This window comes from Bubalus bubalis, chromosome 12 (assembly GCF_019923935.1).
Source record: "Bubalus bubalis isolate 160015118507 breed Murrah chromosome 12, NDDB_SH_1, whole genome shotgun sequence".
Classification (NCBI taxonomy): Eukaryota; Metazoa; Chordata; class Mammalia; order Artiodactyla; family Bovidae; genus Bubalus; species Bubalus bubalis.
The window spans coordinates 35,153,795-35,174,991 of record NC_059168.1 but is presented as its reverse complement, the minus strand read 5'-3'; the positions used below and the strand labels follow the sequence as shown (position 1 = coordinate 35,174,991).

The 21,197-nt window shown below is 37.0% G+C and overlaps 2 long non-coding RNA genes across 4 annotated transcripts in view; one reads left to right on the top strand and one right to left on the bottom strand.

Moving 5' to 3' along the window:
• LOC112578050 overlaps nt 1-21,197 on the top strand; it is a 503,599-nt gene that overhangs the window by 467,862 nt on the left and 14,540 nt on the right. Inside the window, exon 6 of one of the 3 annotated variants that reach the window (XR_006543315.1) lies at nt 15,529-15,626. The exons of the other annotated variants lie outside the window; for them this stretch is intronic. This is a non-coding gene — a long non-coding RNA (uncharacterized LOC112578050). The remainder of the gene's footprint in view (nt 1-15,528; nt 15,627-21,197) is intronic. 3 annotated transcript variants of the gene reach the window in all.
• Nucleotides 1,043-2,234, bottom strand: LOC123328477. The gene is made up of 2 exons (XR_006543327.1): nt 2,098-2,234; nt 1,043-2,007 (listed from the first exon to the last, which is right to left on the bottom strand). It is a non-coding gene; the product is annotated as an uncharacterized LOC123328477 (long non-coding RNA).

Sequence of the window (21,197 nt, the reverse complement as noted above, 5' to 3'; positions counted from 1 at the left end):
TGCAGCAAAATTTGCTGAAAGATGTAAAACTGAATAGCATATTTGACATTAGAAGTAGTGAAAGGCAAAATAATACTTAAATGAAAGTCATACTGTCCTTAATGTGGTGGATTTTTAAAAAGTGAAACCCTAATGTTGCTAAAATTATCACTGTAAAAATTAGCCCCCCATTACTAATTTTCAACATATATTTAAAATATTTTGGAAGCCATGCTTTGAAATTAATTTAGAAAAAAAATTTTAAATTAGTATTTATTACTTAGTATATATAATATTTCATTGCATAAATCATTTCATTTAATCCTTTCAGTAATCTAAGAAGGTAGGTACTACCATTTTCTCATTTCATAGATAAAAATCTAAAGTTAAGGTTGATTTATACTTATAGTTTCAAATAGCTAGTAAGAGAGAGAGCTGACAGATTCAGACATATCTAGCTTCAAGCTTATGTTCTTTAACACTGTATGACTCTGGTTAATAATTAATGTATAGTGAAGGAAAAATAGAAGAACTTATGGAATTTTATTCCTCTAAAACGACCATTTCAGCAGTAAGCCTTAAAATATATATCAATATCAGTGGCTTTACTTAAGTAGTTGAAGGAAAAATTATAGGATATCATATAATTTAGTTGGTTGGTTACCTTTTTTCTCCTCTTAAAGAACTAGGAATTACTTACATGCTATTATCCATTTAAAACAAATACCTCTGAGTGTCTTATGCCAATAAGATTTAATTTTTTTTTGGTTAATTTATTAAACATGGAATTTTAAGTTCAAGCTAATTTGTAAAAGCACAAGGATAAAAAAATCAAGCTAATGAGAAAGCTCTGTATCACCCTTTCTATTGTACTTGTGCAAAAATAATGCTTTCAGTGTTTTAAAAGAGAAAAGTACAATTAAGAATGTATATGAACATATAGCTGTGAGAAAACAGAATGCTGAACACAGCATTAAAACATAATAAGAGTAAAGACATATAATAGAAAATTTGAGGTCCAAAATAATTGAAATTTAGAAAAGATTATTTAGCCATAACTTGGAAGAGTTTATTAATGTAAAAAAAAAAAACAACCAAAAATATTGAAACATCACATCCATCTAGGGATAATGAAATATTTCTTATTGCCATTTTGTGGAGGCAGTTAAATTGAAATGTTTTTAAACTTGAAGACATAGATTGATGCAAATGGAGAAATGAGTTAAATTTTAGATTAAATGTAATATATTCAGGAAATGATCTTATGAATACTTTTATTGTTTCAAGTAAGATTTATAAGGGGCTGGGAATAGACTAGTGCAGATCCATCAATAGCACATTATCAGGAGAGGCTGGCTACTTTTCAACGTAGTATGGAAGATTAGGAAAGGACATACAGAAAGTTAAAGGAGAAGATATTCAGAAGAATAACAAGAGAGGAGATTTATATGGTAGCTTCCATAAAGTAATGACTTTGAAGTGCCTTTAAGAAGAGAAAGATAGCAAATCAGCTGTTTCTCATTCTGTTTAAAGTAACAGATCCAGCAGCCCAGGAATAGGAAATAGAGGAGACAGCAGCCTCTGCAGAGTGCACTGGGAGGACAAGTCACAGGGAGGCGTGACGAGATTGAGGAACAATCCAGTACTGATGCTCCATGGCAGACTGCTGAGCTAGACTTGCTAAATGACTGGAAATGGAGTTTCAGAGTCAGTTCAAATAAACGTGGGTGTTTTGCATATCTCTTCCCTGGGTCATGAGGCTTTCCATGTAGCTCAGTGGTAAATAATCTGCCTGCCAAGCAGGAGACATGGGTTGGATCCCTGGGTGGGGAAGATCCCCTGGAGCAGGAAATGGCAATCCACTCTAGTATTCTTGCCTGGAGCATTTCATGGACAGAAGTGCCTGGCGGGCTTCAGTCCGTGGGGTCACAGAGAGTCAGACAGGGCTTAGCAACTAAACGGCAGCAGCAGCAGCAGCAGCAGCCCCTCGGTCACAGCAAACCAACATAGCATGTCAGTTTCTTGGAGCTGATGGAAAAAATTAGTACCATTGTTTCCTTCCAGTGGTGATGGGTCCAATATTGTGTTTGGAAACACACTTAAGCTATGTCTACTTACTTTTGATATTGTGCTCTCATTCTGTCCAAGTGGCATGACCTGCCTGGAAGTCAGCTTTGTGGTTGGCGGAGGCTTACAGCTCTCAGCAGCAGTGACTGGGCCCATTTGTAGTCCACAGTATATAGTGATTTTATGTGATCACATAGTGATTTTATGATGATTTTATAGTGATTTTATGATGTCACAGTCTAATCAGAACAGTTAAAAAATCATTTTAGTACTGAAGTGTAGCAGGTAAGGATTTGCATTTATAGCCTCAAGAGATAGAAGTTAAATTTTTAAAATTGCAGTTTGAACACCTGGCTTCCCTGGTGGCTCAGATGGTAAAGAATCCACCTGCAATGCAGGAGACCTGGGTTCAATCCCTGGCTTGGGGAGATCCCCTGGGAAGGGCATGGCAACCCACTCCAGTATTCTTGCCTGGAGAATCCGCATGGACAGAGGAGTCTGATGGGCTACAATCCATGGGGTCGCAAAGAGTCGGATGCGACTGAGCGACTAAACACATGAACACTTGAGATACAGCTCTTAACCAATGTTTAAGTGTACAATGAAAGTGAAGTCGCTCACTTGCGTCGGACTCTTTGTGACCCCGTGGACTGTAGCCTACCAGGCTCCTCCGTCCACGGGATTTTCCAGACAAGAGTACTGGAGTGGGTTGCCATTTCCTTCTCCAGGAGATCTTCCCGACCCAGGGATCGAATCCGGGTCTCCCGCATTGCAGGCAGACGCTTTACCCTCTAAGCCACCAGGGACAATACAGTATAGTTAACTCTAGGCACAGTGTTGTAGAGACAATCTCTAGGATGTATTCATCTTACTTAACTAAAACTCTATGCATATTGATCAGTAACTTCTCATTTTCCCCTTCCCCCAACCTCTGCAACCACCATTCGCACTCTGATTCTATGCATTTGATTATTTTAGATACTTTATGTAAGTGGAATCATGAGGCATGTGTTTTTCTGTGATAGGCTTATTTTACTTAGCATAATGTCCACAAAGTTCATATGTACTGTCACATGTTAAAGAACTACCTTTTTTTCAAAGGCTGAATAACATTCTCTTGTACACGCACACAATGTTTTCTTTGTCCATTCATCTGTTTAAGGACATCAGAGTTGTTTCTGCATCTTGGCTATTGTGACTCGTGCTGTAGTGAACATGGGAGTGATGTAGTATCTTTTTGAGATCCTGATTTCAGTGATCTCAGGTAAATGCCAGAAATGGGATTTCTGAAAGCTTCTTTTCTATTATCAAAAGGAGTATGTATTTGAGTACCTTTCCCAGAGTCCTTGCCAGCTCCTGTGCAGTGCACAACTCCAGGCAAGCCATGCAGGTGGACAATGTTGTACAATGGGTGTCCCAAAGCTGTGCAATGCCCTGCCCCCTTGTCAGGATGAAAAATATAATCCTGTCAGTTTGAAGCTTCTAACCCTACATCCCTTTGTTCCTGAGATTTTTCTCTACATACAGGGCATGGTGGGCATCATTCATCTGATTTTTTATGTCATTCGCCCTGTTCACATATCTGAAATACCGTTGGGTGATTCTCTGTCCTGTGGTCCTTCAAATTGTTAATAGGTGGAAAATTCTCTGAGGAAGGACATGTCAGGCCCCCTGCTGGAGGTAAAGTTGAGATTACAGCTCATAATTGATAAAGAGTTTTTCTTATATTAGGACTGTCAAGGTTTCTATTCAAAGATTTTAATGTTAATTGACTAGTCTGATTTCTTTTAAATTTTTTTATTGGGATAAAAGTCACAAAATATAAAACATTATTTTAACCATATTTACCTGTACAGTTCAGTGACACCAAGTACATTCACATTGTTGCATAACTCCCACCATCATCTATCTCCTGAATTTATCACCTTCCTAAACTGAAACTCTGCCCCCATTAAACACTAACTCCCCATTCTAACCCCCTCCCCCACTAACTCCCCATTCCACTCCCAAGCCCCTAGCTCCTGGCATCTATCTGATTCTATGAGCTTGACTGTTCTAGGTATCTTGTATAAGTGGAATCAAATACTGCACTTGTCAGCACTTAAAGTATATTGGAATGTGTTTTTAAGGTTAATATATGTCCTATACCTTCTTTTTTTTCCCTGTGTTATACAGTAGGTTCTCATTAGTTATCTATTTTATGCATGTTGTTCTGTGCTTAGTCTTTCAGTCGTGTCTAACTCTTTGCAGGCCCATGGACTGTAGCCCTCCAGGCTCCTCTGTCCCTGGAATTTTCTGGGCAAGAATATTGGAGAGAGCTGTCATTTCCTTCTCTAGGGGATCTTCTTGACACAGGAATTGAACCTGTTTCTCTTGCATCTCCTGCATTTGCAGTCAGATTCTTTACCACTAGGGCCATCCGGGAAGCAACAGGATATATATGCCATAGCTAAACAAACAGTAATGGGTAAAATAAAATTCACAAAAAGGAAAATGAGGAACCTTAGGCAATTATTTTGTAGATAAGAGAGGAACTAAGTTTTCAAAGGTCTTATGTCAATCCTAAGGAATTAGTGAAGAGATAGGCATTGAAATGTTTTAGGCAAGGAAGTGGCATGGTCAGATGTGAGCTTTAGGTCCCCCATACTGATGTCATTAAGAGTTGAACTGAAAAGGCTACACCAGTTAGACAGAAAAGGAAGGGATAGGTTTTAACTAAGTAGTGAATGGAGAGAGGGAACCTCATGTAGATATAGCTGACAAAGAGAGTGTCAGGAGAAACTATAGTGGGGAAGACAGCACTACATTCTTCATGCATGACTTTCTGTCTCCTCAATCAGATTATACCCATCTTCAGATTGAGACAATGTTATCTATTCATTATTTATTCCCCATAAACTCTAATAGAGATTTGGCTCATAGTTTTTGCTCAGTAAACATATTTTATTTATTTGACCAATAATACTAGAATAAGATCTCTGTGTTCTGATATTTTAATCTGATTGTGTTTTGTATACTTGTGTGCAGTCAATCTATTCTAGAGGCTTTCTGACATGGTATTATCAATTACTGGGAATTTTGTGAAACTCAGCCCTCTTTATTTTATCTTCAATAAACCTGACTTGATAATAGGTATTGATGTAAATAAAGTTTAAGTGTTTTACCATTGTCATTATGTCATTGGGATGCTAATTGATTTTAATACTAGACCACATTTATGGCTTATTTTATTATTGATATTTTATGTACTCCTGTTCTCCTTGATGGCAAAGAAAACACTGCATGTAACTTCCCTGTTCTCTCTCTCTGTGTTAAAAAAAAAAAACAAACTAGTCAAATCTAGTATGTATAAGTACATAAATGTATGCATATATGAAAAAATAATATATATACATATAAATACCTGGGTGTATATATATATATAAAATATATTTTTTCATATGTATAGTGTTTCTGATTCACTGACATAGACTGAAAAGCTCACAAAGTCATCTAAGTAGCAAAATCCATAAGTCTCATTACTTCAAAAAGTCTATTTAATAGGAATCATATATTTACTCATGACAAGGCAACAGAGCCTATTGACTACATTTCTTGCTTTTTAATTGAATTATAATTAGCAATATTATGCATGCAGGCATGCTAAGTCGTTTCAGTCGTGTCTGACTCTTTGTGACCCGATGGACTGTAGCCCTCCAGGCTCCTCTGTCCATGGGATTCTCCAGACGAGTATACTAGAGTGGCTTGCCATTGCATACTCCAGAGCAATATTATAGTTTGTATTATAATTATAGTATTTATAGTTTACATATGATATTAAAGTTTACATACAATATTAGTTTCAGGTATATAGCAGTGATTCAATAGCTTTATATGTTGTTCAATTTTCACAATACGAGCAGTTACCATCTGTTACCATATAAAGTTGCTACAATATTTTTGACTATACACACTATATGTCTATTCAGGTTCTCCACTCCTTTTTAAATTGGGTTGGTTGTTTCTGTTTTTTGATATTGAGTTATGTGAGTTCTTTATATGTTTTGAATATCAAACCCTTATTGAATATATCATTTATAAATATCTTCTCCCAGTTAGTAGATTGCCTTTCATTTTATTGGTCATTTTCTTTACTGTATAAAAGCTCTTTTAGCTTGATATAGTTTCATTTGTTTATTTTTGCTTTAGTTGCTCTTGCCTGAGGGGACACATCTAAAAAAATACTGCTGAGACTGATGTCAAAGAGGATACTGCCTATGTTTTATTCTAGAAATTTTATGGTTTCGGGAATTACATTTACGATTTTAACTCAGTTTTGAGTCTATTTTTTTATATGATATATGAAAAGTGATTTAATTTCATTCTTTTGCATATAGCTGTCCACTTTTCCTAATACCATTTATTGAAGGGACAGTCTTTTCCCCATTGTATATTCTTGATTCTTCTGTCCGTTGTAGATTAATTAATCATATGACCGTGAGTTTGGACTCTATTCTCTTCCATTTATATGTGTCTCTTTGCGCAAGTTCGACATGGTTTTAATTACTGTAGCTTTGTGGTTTGATTTCAAGCTTGGAAGAGTGATACTTCCAGCTTTGTTCTTTTTCAAAAGTCTGTAACTATTTTCAGTCTTTTGTAGTTCCATTCAAATTTTAGAAGATTTATTATAGTCCTATTAAAAATGACATTGGTATTCTGAGAGATTGTATTGAACCTGTAGTTTGCTTTGGGTAGTATGGACACTTTAATATTAATTCTTGCATTCGATGAGCATGGTAAATCTTTCCATTTATTTGTGTCATTTTCAGTCTCTTTCCACAAGGTCTTAGAATTTTCAGAGTACAGGTTTAAGAACTGTATTCTTTGTTTAAATATAGTCCTAAGTATTATTATTTTGATGCAATAGTAAATTAGATCATTTCCTTCATTTCTCTTTTACATAGTTCGTACTAGTTTATAGAAATGCCAGAGATTTCTTTTTTTTTTTTTCAGAGATTTCTGTATATCAGTTTTGAATCTTGCAACTTTACTGAGTTTATTTATTGTTCTAATACTTTTTTGGTGGAGTCTTGGGTTTTTCTACATAGTATCATGCCATTTGCAAATAGTGCCCATTTTCCTTTCCAATTCGAATACCTTTAATTTCTTTGTTTGTTTGTTTGATTGCTGTGTCTAGGACATCCAATACTAGGTTGAATGAAAGTGCCAAGGGTGAGCATGCTTCTCTTTCTCCTATTCTTAAAGGAAAAGTTTTCAGCTTTTCACCATTGAGTATAACGTTAGCTGTGAGTTTGTTTTATATGGCCTTTATTAATTTGAAATAAGTTTCCCCTATACCCACTTTGTTGAGAGAGTGTTTTTAGCATAAATGGATGCTGAATTTTTTCAAATGCTCTTTCTGCATCTATTGACATGATCAAATGAATTTTATCCTTTGTTTTGTCATGATCGTATGATTTTTATACTTTATTTATCTTTGCAATGTGATGCATCCCACTGGTTGATTTACAGATACTAAACCATGCTTGCATCGCTGGAATGAATCTCATTTGATCAAGGAATATCATACTTTTAATGTATTGTTGATTCACTTTGTTACTATTTTGTTGAGGATTTGACATCTATGTTCATCAGTGAGCATTGGCTTGTAATTTTCTCGTGTTGTAGTATCTTTGAATGGTTTTGATATCAGGGTTATGTTGGCCTTGTGAAATAAATTTAGAAGTATTCCTTCCTCTTTCCTTTTTTGTAATAATGTGAGAATAACAGGTGTTAACTCTAAATTTGGTAGAATTAACTTGTGTAGCCGTTTGGTTCTGAACTTCTTTGTGTGTGTGTGAGAGGGGGTTTGATTACTGATTCAATGTTGTTACCAGTAATCAATCTATTAAGATTTTCTATTTCATCATGATTCAGTTGTAGAGGATGTGTTTCTAGGAATTTATCCTTTTTTCTCTGTTGTCCATTTTATTGATGTATAATTGGTCATAGTAATCGTTTATGATCCTTTGTATTTCTGTGGTGTCAATAACTTCTCTTATCTGATTTATTTATTTGGGATCTTTTTTTCTTGATGAGCCTGGTTAATGGTTTGTTGATTTTATCATTTAAAACAATTGACTCAGTTTATTAATCTTTTCTACTATTTATTTTTTAGCCTCTATTTTATTTATTTCTGCTCTGATCTTATATCATTCTTTCTAATAACTTTGGAATTTGTTCATTCTTCTTTACTTTAAATGACAGATAGGTAGCTTATTTGAGATTTTTGTTTTCTCAGCTAGGGTTGTTTCTCTCTGAAATTCCCTCTTAGGACTGCTTTTACTTTGTCCCATAGAGTTTGGACCATTGTGTTTCTATTTTCACTTGTCTCAAGATATTTTTTTAATTTCCTCTTTGATTTGCTCAGTAACTCATGGTTATAATAAAGAAGCAAGCTGTTTAGTATCCAAATGTTTATGTTTTTCCAGTTTCCTTGAATTTGATTTCTAGTTTCATACTGTTATGGCCAAAAAAGATGCTTGATGCAATTTTAATCTTTCTGTATTTATTGAGATTTATCTTGTGGCCTAATATGTGATCAGTTTTGGAGAATGTTCAACATGCACTTGAAAAGTATATGTATTCTGCTGTGTTTGGATGATATGTTCTAAAAATATCTATTAACTCCATTTGATTTAACATGTTATTTAATGCTAGCATTGGCTTATTGAAATTCTGTCTGGATGATCTATTCATTAATGTAAGAGGGGTATTAAAGTGCCATACTGGTAAAGAATCTGCCCACGACACAGGAGACCTAGGTTCAATCCTTGGGTTGGGAAGATCCTCTGGAGAAGGGAAAGGCAACCCACTCCAGTATTCTGGCTTGTAGAATTCCATGGACTGTATAGTCCATTGGGTCACAAAGAGTTGGATATGACTGAGTGACTTTGATGTCTATGTCTCTCTTTATTGGTTAATATTTGCTTTATATATTTAGGTGCTCCTATATTGGGTTCATAAATGTTTATAATTGTTACATTATCTTGTTGGATTGACTACTTTATCATTATATAGTGCCCTTTCTTGTTTTTTGTTATAATCTGTTATAAAGTCTATTTTACCTGATATGAGTGTTGCGATGCAAGCTTTCATTTTGCATGGAGTATGTTTTTTTCCCATCTTTTACTTTCAGTCTGTTTTTGTCTTTAGATATTAAGTGAGTCTCTTGTAAGTAGCATGTAGATTAGTCTTGTTTTCCTTTATCCATTTAGCTACCTTAATTTTCTGATTGGAGCATTTAGATCGCTTATGTTTAAAATAAAAGTGATAGGTATGTACTTATTGCCATTTTGTTACTTGTTGTTTTTGTAGTTCTTTTCTATTTTTTCTTCTCTTCATTTACAGCCTAATGGTTTCCTTTAGTGTTGTGTTTGGATTTCTTTCTTGTTACTTTCTGTGTGTCCAGTTATTCTGAGGTTCTTATATATTGATCTGTATATATAGCCATCTATTTTAAGCTGTTAAGTCACTGGGCTCCCCTGGTGGCTCAGCTGATAAAGAATCTGCTTGCAATGCAGGAGACCTGATTTCAATCCCTGGGTTGGGAAGATCCCCAGGAGAAGGGAATGGCTACCCCACTCTAGTATTCTTGCCTGGAGAATTCCATGGACAGAGGAGCCTGGTGGGCTAGAGCCTATGGGATTGCAGAGTCAGACCTGACTGGGCGACTGAACAACACTGAAGTTTGAAGGCATTCTAGAAACACTGTATTTTATGCTGTCCCAAATTTTGTTTAGATGGCATATCTTACATCTTTTTATCTTGTGTATCCCTTAACTACATGCTGTAGTTATAGTTAATTGTGTAACTTTTGTCTTTTAATGTATACTTGCTTTTTAAGTGGCTGATCCACTGTTCCTACTATATATTTGCCTTTACCAGTGAGATTTTTCCTTTCATATATTTTCTTATTTCTAGTTGTGGCCTTTTCTTTTCCACTTACAGAAGACCCTTTGACATTTCTTGTTAAGCTCTTTTAATGCTTATGGACTGCTTTAAATTTTGATTGTCTGTGAATTGCCTCATATTTCCTTCAATTCTGAATGATAACCTTAGATACAGTACACTATTTTGTATTTTTTCCCCTCTCCACACTTTATATAATATATATACTACTTTGTATAGTAGTATATCCTGCTATTCCCAGGGGATTCCCTTGTATGTGATATGTTGTCTATCTGTTGCTGACTTTAAGGTTATCCGTAACTTTTGCCATTTTAATTACAATGTCTAGAGTGAGTCTCTTTAGGTTCATCTTGTTTGGGATATTTTTTTTTCTTCTGTGCTTTCTATACCTGGATTCTATTTTCTTTCTCAGGTTAGAGAAATTTTCAGCCATTATGTCTTCAAATAGTTTTTCTGTCCCTTTCTCCTCTTTTTGTATACCTATATTGCAAATGTTACTGATACTGTGCTTGATGTTGTTCCAGAGGTCCCTTAAACTCTCCTCACTTAAAAAAATTTTTTTTCTGTTATGATTGGGTGATTTCCTCTTCTCTATCTTCCAGATTACATATCTATTCTTCTGTATTCTTTAATCTGCTCTTGATTTGCTCTGGTGTATTTTAAAATTTTAGTTTTTGCATTGTTCACTTATGATCATGTTTTGTTTTTTTTTAATTCCAAGTCTTTGTTGAAGTTCTCTCTCAGCTTTTTAATTTTTCTGAGTTTGGTAAACATTCTATGATCCAGTTTTCCCTGGGGCTTTATTTGTTCTTCTGTTTAGAATATATTTCTCTCTCTTCTCATTTTGTTTGACTTTTGCTTTTTGTTTGTATGAATTAGGCAAAACAGGTACTTCTCCTGGCCTTGAAGGAGTGGTCTTCCGTGGGAGCATGCCCTGTGTAGACTACTTGTGCCTGGTGGTTTGGCCATCTTAAGCTCAAGTGGTGTGACCTGGGTGCAGTCCCTGGAGAGTGATGTGCCCAAGGCCACTTTAGCAAGGTAGCTGGGTCTAGAGTGAATGTGGTCTGGGGGCAGTTCATGGGGAGCATTGTGCCTGAGGCTGCCTTGGTGGGGCAGCTGCAGTTGGAGCAGGCACAGACAAGAGGAAGTCCTAGGACGACTCAAGCAATGTTGCTTGCTGATACCTCTAGCCCTAGAGAGGGCTATAGCAGTTTCATGCTCATTTTGCAGAAACCATAAGATTAGTAAGTGGATTTCTTTCCCATATCATCTAGGTGCCCTTTAAACTGCTAGTTTTTTTTTCTTTTTTTTTTGCTGTGTCCCATGGTGGGTGGCTCTGTACTTGGGCCCCTCAGCAATATTCCTCCCCATTGAAAGTCACTGCATTGGAGCTGGGGTTTCCATAGATACTTGTATCTGTTTGCTACTCATTTCTATGTGGTCCTTGTATGCACAGTAGTTATTCAACGAGTCTGCAGGTCCTCTTGAGGAGTTGCTCTATATGTAGGTATAGATTTGGTGTGTCCATGGGAGAAGTAAGCTCAAGGTCTTCCTATACTGCCATCCTGTAACCTTCTCCACATTTCTTTTTCTTTGACCAGAATTATGTATCAACTCAATATGGTAACATTCATTTTTCTCATACTTATTTTTGACTAATGACTTAAAATACTCACATACCTATACAGATGAAAAACCATTACTAATATATGCAAATTGGTAGAACAAATCCTTCAAAACCTGAAATCTGACGTGAGTAAATAGAGAATGGGATCCTCGGATGTAAAACAAAAATCAAATCTCAGACACAGGAAGCATAATGCAGACTGAATTCATGCCTAATCAGCCAACAGGTAGTTGGAACAAATTCCTCAACAAACATTCATTAAACACCACTATGTATGCATCAAGCCCTCATTTTTGGAGTCCATGATACATCAGTGAGCAGAACAAAAGCATATCCCTTATTAGTGGAGCTTGTGTTCTAGTAAGAATGAGATTTTTATACAATCCTGCCAAGAAGCAATTTATTGGATTGTGCTGGATTTCAATTAAGAAATATTGATGATCTGTAGAGAAGGAGGAAGTGTCTCTATGATATTAAGAATGGCTATAGAAATCAAAACACAATAGAAATTTCTGGGTAAATGTCAAAGACACACTGCTTCTTTTAGTAATTTTGTGTAAAACCTGTCTCATTTTTCTCTAACAATTTCTATTTCTTGATATGAAGACTCTTCTCATTTGTAGAGAATTATATCATTTATCTGGTGACTGAGGTTATTTTGTGAGTGGCCTATTTTATGCCTCTTCTTTTCCACCTAAGTGTGATTGTACAATATGCTGTGTGCTATTTATTGATTAGTTGTACTGTGAAGGGACAGGAAATGTTACATATTGATGACCCATGTGAGGGTTTAGTCCTGTTAAGCTATATGCACTTGTTTCTTTTAGGACAAAATATGAAGTAATCATCCTGAAAATTTTATCTTTGGAATCTGCTCCTTTCAAAGAAAGCAAAATCTATAAATAATTTATGGCTCTTTCAAAAAAACAAAACAATAACATCTAAACTCCCAAAGCATTTGGTAGCTGGCTCCATTTTATTTGGAAAAATAACAATATTTTAAAATAAAATCTTACTAAAATAAAATCCCAGTGTTATGCTTATGGGAATGCTAGATAGTGATTGTTAGACAATGGTCACAAGAATTATATACTTAAAAAAAGAGAGAGGCTGTGTAATGAAGGATTATCTTGATAATTCTAACTATAGGAACATAGAACCCTCCTGCCAGTTCAGGAGACATAGAGACGCTGGTTCGAGCTCTCTGTCAGGAAGATCCCCACTCCAGTATCTATCCCTGGTAGTTCATTATGAATGGATGTTTGAAGTGATTTTTTGTTTTTTAAATTTTCCTTTGAAAACCATAAATGAAGAAAATACATTAAAAATACACATAATTCATATAGAGTTTGGACATAGTCACAAATGGACTCACACTATTTTAGGGAGGTCTCTGATTTGCCATTGTGTATAAGTGTATATCGAGTTAATTTCCAGATATGCAAGGTTAAGAGCATGATGTTGTTACATTTTTACTTCCAGGTGCTAAGGGTTGAGTTCAGAAGACAGTGGCATAATCAGAAACTTGCCAGTGCGTTCTTCAAGGTCACATTCTTCCAGTCTACAAATCTAGGTAGGCAGGTTTTAGTCAATATTCCACACAGCAGTAGGTAGGCACAAAATAGATGTATTGGAGACAGTATTGATTCTGATGTCTGTTGCTGCATGTATACTCCTAGAAAGTCCCTCCTTTTTTTTTTTTCCTTTCTTTTCCTTAGAGGATAATTTCTCTCTCCTTTAAAGATTCCTCTCTGAGCATCTACTCTTGCAAGAAAGGCCACTTTCTATGACGAATTCCTGTCATTGCCTATACTGTGATGTAAGTAATAATTTGTATTATTAACAAAGAAAAATGCAATAAGAAAAGTCTCATATTTATAGGATACCCCACTACATTTAGTACTGCCATGTATTTATCACTGAAAATGTCTAATTAAATGGATATAAAGAGATAAGAGGCAGATTGAATTAAGAAGATCAGCACTCTCTGATTGTGTGTTATTTGGTTATAGTTAAATTCTGGTCTCATTGTTAGCTATACAGCCTTTCCTAGATTATACTAGAATGTTCTGCCTTCATTATGTGATGCATTTTTGTGATGGGATACCACAGTGACCCCTGGTCTTTAATGAAAAAGTGGATAACTTACAACATCTAGGGGTCTTGAGACCAAAGGTGTTTGTTTTAGTGGGAATCATATCTGAGAAAACCTGAGAAGAACATGGCAGTGAAAAGCAAATACTGATTTGGAGAGTACAGGCTTCCCTGGTAGCTCAGAGGTAAAGAATCCAGCAGCAATTCAGGAGCCATAGGAGACACAAGTTCAGTCCCTGGTTAGGGAACATCCCCTGGAGGAGGGCCTGGCAACCCACTCCACTATTCTTGCTTGGAGAATCCCATGGACAGAGAAGCCTGGGCAGGCTACAGTCCATAGGGTCACAAATCATACATGACTGAAGTGACTTAGCACACAGTACATCACTCAGAGATGAGGATGTTCTAGAACAAGAGAGGAAGACAGAAGTGAATTACTCCCTCTAGACCTGAGAATCAGTAGGAAATATGAAAGCAGAGAGGAGTGGTGACAGCTGACTCAGCAATATGCCAGATTACTCCAAGGCTCTTGATCTCCCTAGTATCTTGCTTCTTCTCTCCTTCCTCTGTCTCTTCCAGCCATCTTTCATAGAACCTCCATCTGGTATTTAATGAGCAATTCCTTGTTGCCAGACTTGGGGCTCAGTGCTAAGGAGATAAGGTGATGCTGACCTTGGGGAGTTATTTGAGATCTCTGATAAAGGTATGAGAGGATAATTACAGGTTGCTTGAGGGGCATGTAGAAGGGATTAGGATCCCACATCTCAGAGTTAAGAATCAGTACAACTCTTCTCAGATGGAGAGGGGAGAACGTGATGGTTTTAAGGGTTTCTTAGGGAGTCAAGAGAATCAGTGTGACTAGAACCCAGAGAACTTGGTTGTGTGTGGCCAGGGGAGTAGTGCAAGAGAGGAGTGCATGAGAAGGGATAGGTAGAGAAAGTCTGAGAGATAATCAGGAATCGATTATAAATCTCTTTTAAAAATATAATAATTTGGACATTATCCTGAGGACAATGGGGACCTGTTGAAGGATTTTAATCAAGAAGTGACATGATTAGATTTAGATTTTTAAAAGATTGCTTTGGCTGCCATGTAGAGAGAGGATCAGGAGGAAATTAAATTTATCTATTATTCATTAAGGCATTAAAATTGGTCAGGCAGCATTTTCACAGGCAAGACTTCTCTTCATTGACTCAAAAATTTTAAAGGCAAGATTTGAGCTCTTGTTTTGTGACTTAGAAAAAACATAATGAAGACAAATAAAAATGAGAGAGCAACCATGTTTACTAATGCATGGTGTTTACTTCTCAGATTTAAGAATTATTTTTATAATAATTTTTCCCATATGTCTCTAGGCACACACACCTTCTGTAACTAAAACAGCAATTACCATTCTATCTGGATTTGTTTTAAAATATAAGTCAAGGGAGATCAAAATTGTCCTTCCCTTATTGTCTTATTTGAAATAAACATAAATCCATATAAAAGCTTATCAAAGTGATTTACCATGGCTTGACCAATTATCTCCCACCTCCAGGCCATTCTTGGTTAATGATGACTGGGCACATTTCAGCCTGTCTGACACTAAGCTCATAGCTTAGGGGTCCCCAACTGATAACAGTAATTATTCACAATATTTGGATTGTAAGATGGCCTGGTTTCTGCCACAATGCCCTTATTTCCTGCTTCAAAGTCTTTGTGAACAGTATAGTGACATGGGCAACTTCAAGGGACTGATATTATGAGCCTGCAGGTTGGGGATTTCTCTTCCCAAGACTAGTCACAGAGTCTGTGTTTGATTACTTCCTCAGGAGAATTGCTCATCGCACAGAATTATCACACAATTGAACACAGCTGGCACTCTGGCCTCAAGAGAAACCAGAAAAAGACTGGGGAGGATAAATGACAGGTAGGTCAAACATAGGCTTAAGAAAGGCACCTGGAAAATAGAGAATCTCATTATAAGTTTAGGGATACATTAAATCCTTGGAGATTTCTTTTCACACTCAGCTGAATTCTACTAAAATTGCAAAGTAGTATCATTTGATTGTTAGTCTTCCTAAAATCAAATTTAATATAGTTTTATACATGTTTTTCTAATGTATTCTCATCTTTTTTTGTGAGCTGCATGGTCTATTATTGTCAGTTGGCAGCTGAGGAAAATGAACAAAAATATTAAATAACTTATCCAAGGTCACATAATTAATTAAAAAAGAACAAGGAAAATATTCCAGTTCAACTTCCTAACTCAGCTTTTTTCCACTCAGTGGTAATCAAAACAGATTTAGATGTAATCTTTAAGGTCTACAAATAAAAAGTTACTTGGTCCATAGTTTGGGGTTTGATTTGAACATTATTCCTCACCCCATCACCTTTTTGAAACTGGAGCAAATACTAACAAAGAAAAGAAAATATTAGAATACGACAAAATTTGATTTTGTGAGGAATTTTTTATCCTGTCTTGGAGGTTTTGTTTTTTTCTTTCTCTGTCTAAACACAAGTTCCTTATTGTTTTCCTATTTACTTCCTTATTTTAAGAATAAAAATAGAAGATTGGAAGGAATGGATATGGGAATCTCAAAAACTCATTTGTTTAACTCAAATATGAGAGTATCAGATACTGTCATAGCAGTGTAGAAGACTAAGAGGAGGAGAAAGCTAAGCTTAACAAAGTGCCTCAGTGGGTTTCATTGAGTTCCCACAGTGCTACTGTAGAGGGCACTAGTGGGACGATTTAAGGTAAAAAAATGAGACAAAATTCCCACATTAGAGAAGTTTTGCAGCCTAATTAGAGAAATATACACATTTGAAACAATTAGGTAACTGTACAAGGTAATATGTGAATAAGTGTAAAAATGAGTGATTCTTGGCTACAGTTTGTTTTTGCTGAAAATAAAATATCCTAAAGTTATTCTAAGCCACAAAGCATAAAAGGAGTTAGATTGGATACCTGAATATCTTTGCCCAAGGCAGGAAATGCAGCAAACATCACAAGAATGCTGTTAGAACCCTGGTCAGCAACTGCCTTCAAACTTCATCTCTGTTCCCTTTGCATACCTACCACATTCCTTCCTTATTTTTCTGTAGATCAAGATTTTCCTGCTTTATTATGCACATGGCCAACCACAACTCCCATGTTATTCTGAATTTTATATTTTTCATCTAAGTAATCAAGCCAGGGTTATTAGCTATCTATCTCTGAGTCCCAGTTCGAGTTATTATGACCGAGGTCTGACTGGTTCATCTTGGGACAAGTCACTACTTCCTCATTCAGTCAGCTGTGGCGGAGTTGGAGAGCCATGCATACAAAACAAATGCAGGCAAGCTTCTGGGGGAAGAAGAAAGTTCTATTAAAAATGTGTCATATCTTAGTAGAAAATCTTATACTATTTATAAGAGAAACTAATTCAGAAAAAAATTATGGGCTGAGATGTTTGCTGGAAGGCCTTGGGAACTGGTAGAACATAAAGAATCAGGAATATTTAGATTAGTGCAAGAGGATGGAGGCAAGGGATAATTACAGATAGAGCAATAGATATGGCACAAATGTAGAGATGAGTCAGGTGTGTTTGAGGAGCAATGGGTGGATGGATTTTCCTGGAGTTAAGTGTTCATGTAGTATAGTTTTGGGGAAATGACTCAATATTGATTATAATTAAGTTTGCATGGGGTTCCAAGCTATTAAGGCACTCAAATTCAGCTTCTAAAGCTTCAGTTCTGTTGCTCATTCAGCCTCACTGTGATTTCCAATACTTCTGTATCAGCAGCTATGGAGGGTAACCACAGTTATTGTGAGGACAGAGAACAGATGTCACGATTTTAGGTGAGTAGCAAGGAAGCAGAAATAAGACATGTAGGCCTATATTTTGAGAAGTTTAAAAGTAAAGGGAAAGAAAATTTCAGAACAGAGTATGGGTTTGGGTATGTTTTTATGGTTTTAAATGGATATAGAAACCTTGAAGTGCTTCACCAGAGGTGAAGGAGTGCCTGAGGATGAGGAGAAAGAAATGTTTAAATGCAAAGTTCCAAGAAAAATGGCACAGGTGGAGGGGTCAGCTCTCCAGAAGAGTAGGCACTGCTCTTCCTTGGTTAGCCGCGCCAATTAAGGGATGGTGAAATGTGAAGACATTTCAAGACAATTAGTCAACAAGCTTCTTTATTCCTAGTTTCCTTCTTTATCAACAGATAAAAATATGTTTGATACAAAGGTTTTGTGAAAATACCATTAGCAACTGTGTATAACTGCTTAGAACACAGTAGAAACTGAATTTTTGGTGGCAATAAGTGTCATGTTGAATGCTAGTAGGCTAGACTCACTACAGATTCCATCAACTTCCTCATGTTCCTCATACTCCTTGCTGTTGGCTGGGGTCACGGGATCATGCTGGTCGTGGGCTACGAGCAGAAGTGATGCAGATTCCTTCTGGGAAAACATGTGACTAGCCAGTGATTCTCCCATTGTCTTTCCCTCTGTCCAGCAAGGAAATGTTCCATATGGTAGGGACACTGTCAGTCTGAATGAAGTAGTTTCACCTTCTATCTCATCTTGGCTAGCATCAGTCATGTGTCATGATGAAAAAAATGGACTATTCAGGGTTAATTGTTAAGTCTGTATAACCTAGCCTATCCTGATTATTACTACCACCACCAGGCTAATGGCAGTTTCCACACCCTAGTTATCTTGTTTCTAAGAATATATGTTAAAGTAGAGCCTAGTTTAAGTATTTCTATCTAGCACTGGGAATGCTCCATAAAGTTAAATTTACTTAGCTTCCTTTCAGAGTGGTTCAGAAAGAACTGTTTCAGCATGGACCAAGTGCCATGTGCTGGGAGTTGAGGACACAAAGTTAAAATAATAACTATAGTGAGTATGTATCCAGTTGCCTTATTCCAGGTGTAGTGTGCCTCACAACGAAACTATGAGTTTCACAGTCAACTCCATTTTACAAATGAGGGAACTGATCCCAGAGAGATTAATTACTCTACCAAAAGCATAGAGCTAATGGGTGGTAAAATTAGAATTCTAAGGCACTAGAATTTAGATTTTCAATCACTTTGTTATATTTTCCCCTTATTCAGCGGTATCTACCCCAGGGAAGTCCAGAATCTCTGGAAAGAATTCTAAAATTCTAAGCCATGGATTGGGTACGTTAGAATTAGCTGAGAAATGTTTACAAAAAATAGGTATTTCATGACCCCTTCCTAGACTCAGAGTCAGAAGCTCTATGCTAAGGTTTCGCTTATTCTAGTTGCCAAACAGGTTTGGGAACCACTGTTAGGAGTAATATAGGCACTTAAAAATTGTAACATGATGAGAGAAAAGAGAGATTATTTGAAAAGTCCAACAGAATGTATATGGGACAGTTAATTCTGCTTCTGAAATTATAAGGTGAGTTTGTAGTTGAAAGAGGAGGGGGAAACAATTTGGTTAAAAAAAAGAAAATCCATGACATAAGAGAAGCAAACAGAAAAAGAATATTTAGTCCATTTAACCTCAAAATGTTGGGGTTTCATAGGTCTTAATTTCCCTTCTTTCTCTACATTTTCTCCTAAAGTGATCTTAATTATTGCTATCGGTCTAAATACTACCTCTATATGGTTAAGTGCATGTTAAGTCGCTTCAGCCATGTCTGACTCTTTGCTACCCTATGGATTGTAGCTCATCAGGCTCCTCTGTCCATGGGAGTCTCCAGGCCAGATACTCGAGTGGGTTGCCTTGCCCTTCTCCAGGGGATCTTCCTGACCCAGGGATTGAACCCACGTCTCTTATGTCTCCTGCCTTGACAGGGGTCTTCTTTACCACTAGCGCCATCTGGGAAGTCCTGCTTCTATATTCAGTTCAGTTCAATAGCTCAGTCTTGTCCTACTCTTTGCGACTCCATGAATAGCAGCACGCCAGGCCTCCCTGTCCATCACCAACTCCCAGAGTTCACTCAAACACACGTCCATCGAGTCAGTGATGCCATCCAGCCATCTCATCCTTTGTCGTCCCCTTCTCCTCCTGCCCCCAATCCCTCCCAGCATCAGAGTCTTTTCCAATGAGTCAACTCTTTGCATGAGGTGGCCTTTAGTGACTTCCAAATTTATCTGTTCAGCCCTGAGTATCCCCTAAGATCAAGGCTCTTATTGGAATTGGTTACTGGTCTTTCCTACAGATATTTCACAAGCTTTGAAAACTTAATACATCAGAAACTCTTGATTTCTCTCCTAAACTAATTCTTCAAAACTTTTGAGTCTTCATAGATGACACTGGTCCTGTTACCTATTGTTGCATAACAAAGGATCCCAGAACTTAGTGGTCTAGAGTGATAATTTATTTTTATTATTATATCCCATGATTCTGTACATCAGGAATTTGAGCAGGGCACAGCGGGAATCACCCACCATTCTGCAGACATGCCATAATATCTGGGGCCTCAGCTGAGATTGGGCTTCCTTGGTGGCTCAGCTGATAAAGGATCTGCCTGCAGTGTGGGAGACCTGGGTTCGATCCCTGGGTTGGGAAGATCCCCTGAAGAAGGGAAAGGCTACCCACTCCAGTATTCTGGCCTGGAGAATTCCAAGGACTATATAGTCCATGGGGTCGCAAAGAATTGGACATAATTGAGCAAGTTTCACTTTACTTCACTTCAGCTGAGACAACACTACTGGCTGGAAGTTGGAAGAGCTGGGGGCTGGATGGGCAGGTCTTCCTCTCTGCACCTCCTTGTCACTCCTGCCCTGCTGGAACCTCTGCCTGGCTTTCTCGTAGCATGACTGACTCACGGTAGTCAAACTTGTATCTGAAACTCCAAGACACTAAAAACAAATGTCCCCAGAAACATGGGCAAAGCTTCTTCTAGCCACACCTCAGAAGTCCTAGAATGTCCTTTCTGCTGTATTTCTGCCTCAGACAAGTTCAATCTAGAATAAAAAGGGTATGTGGTACAGTAATGGTGAGAGTGGAGTTTATAATCTATCTCTCAATGAAGAGACTAGCAGAGAATTTGTAGCCAAGTTTAATTTACCACAGACACCATCACTCAGTTGCTCAAGCCTGATATTAGTGATTAATCCTTAATTCCTTCTTTCTGTGGTCTCCAGTAAATCTTGGTCTCACCTCCACAACTTATCCTGAATCTACTTCTTCTGACATTACCATAGTCCAAATTGTCACCATCTCTTGCTTGCAGATGCACCTTGACTTCTTTCCCAGTTGTCTTTCTTGCCTTCCTATGATGGTATTCTCCACCTAGAAGTCAGTGTGATCCCATTACTTCTGATTAAACTACCTACTCCCTGGCTTCCTTTTACATTGAGAAAATCCAAATTCCTTTACAGGGCTTATCCTGATCTATCCCCTGCTTAACTCTCTAACCTTATGTCAAATCATTTTACCCTAACTCATTACACTCAAGACACACTGCTCTTCACACAGGACCTAGAGCAGTAGTCCTCAATGGGAGAAATTTTGCCCACCCTGCAAGAGGCATTTGGCAAT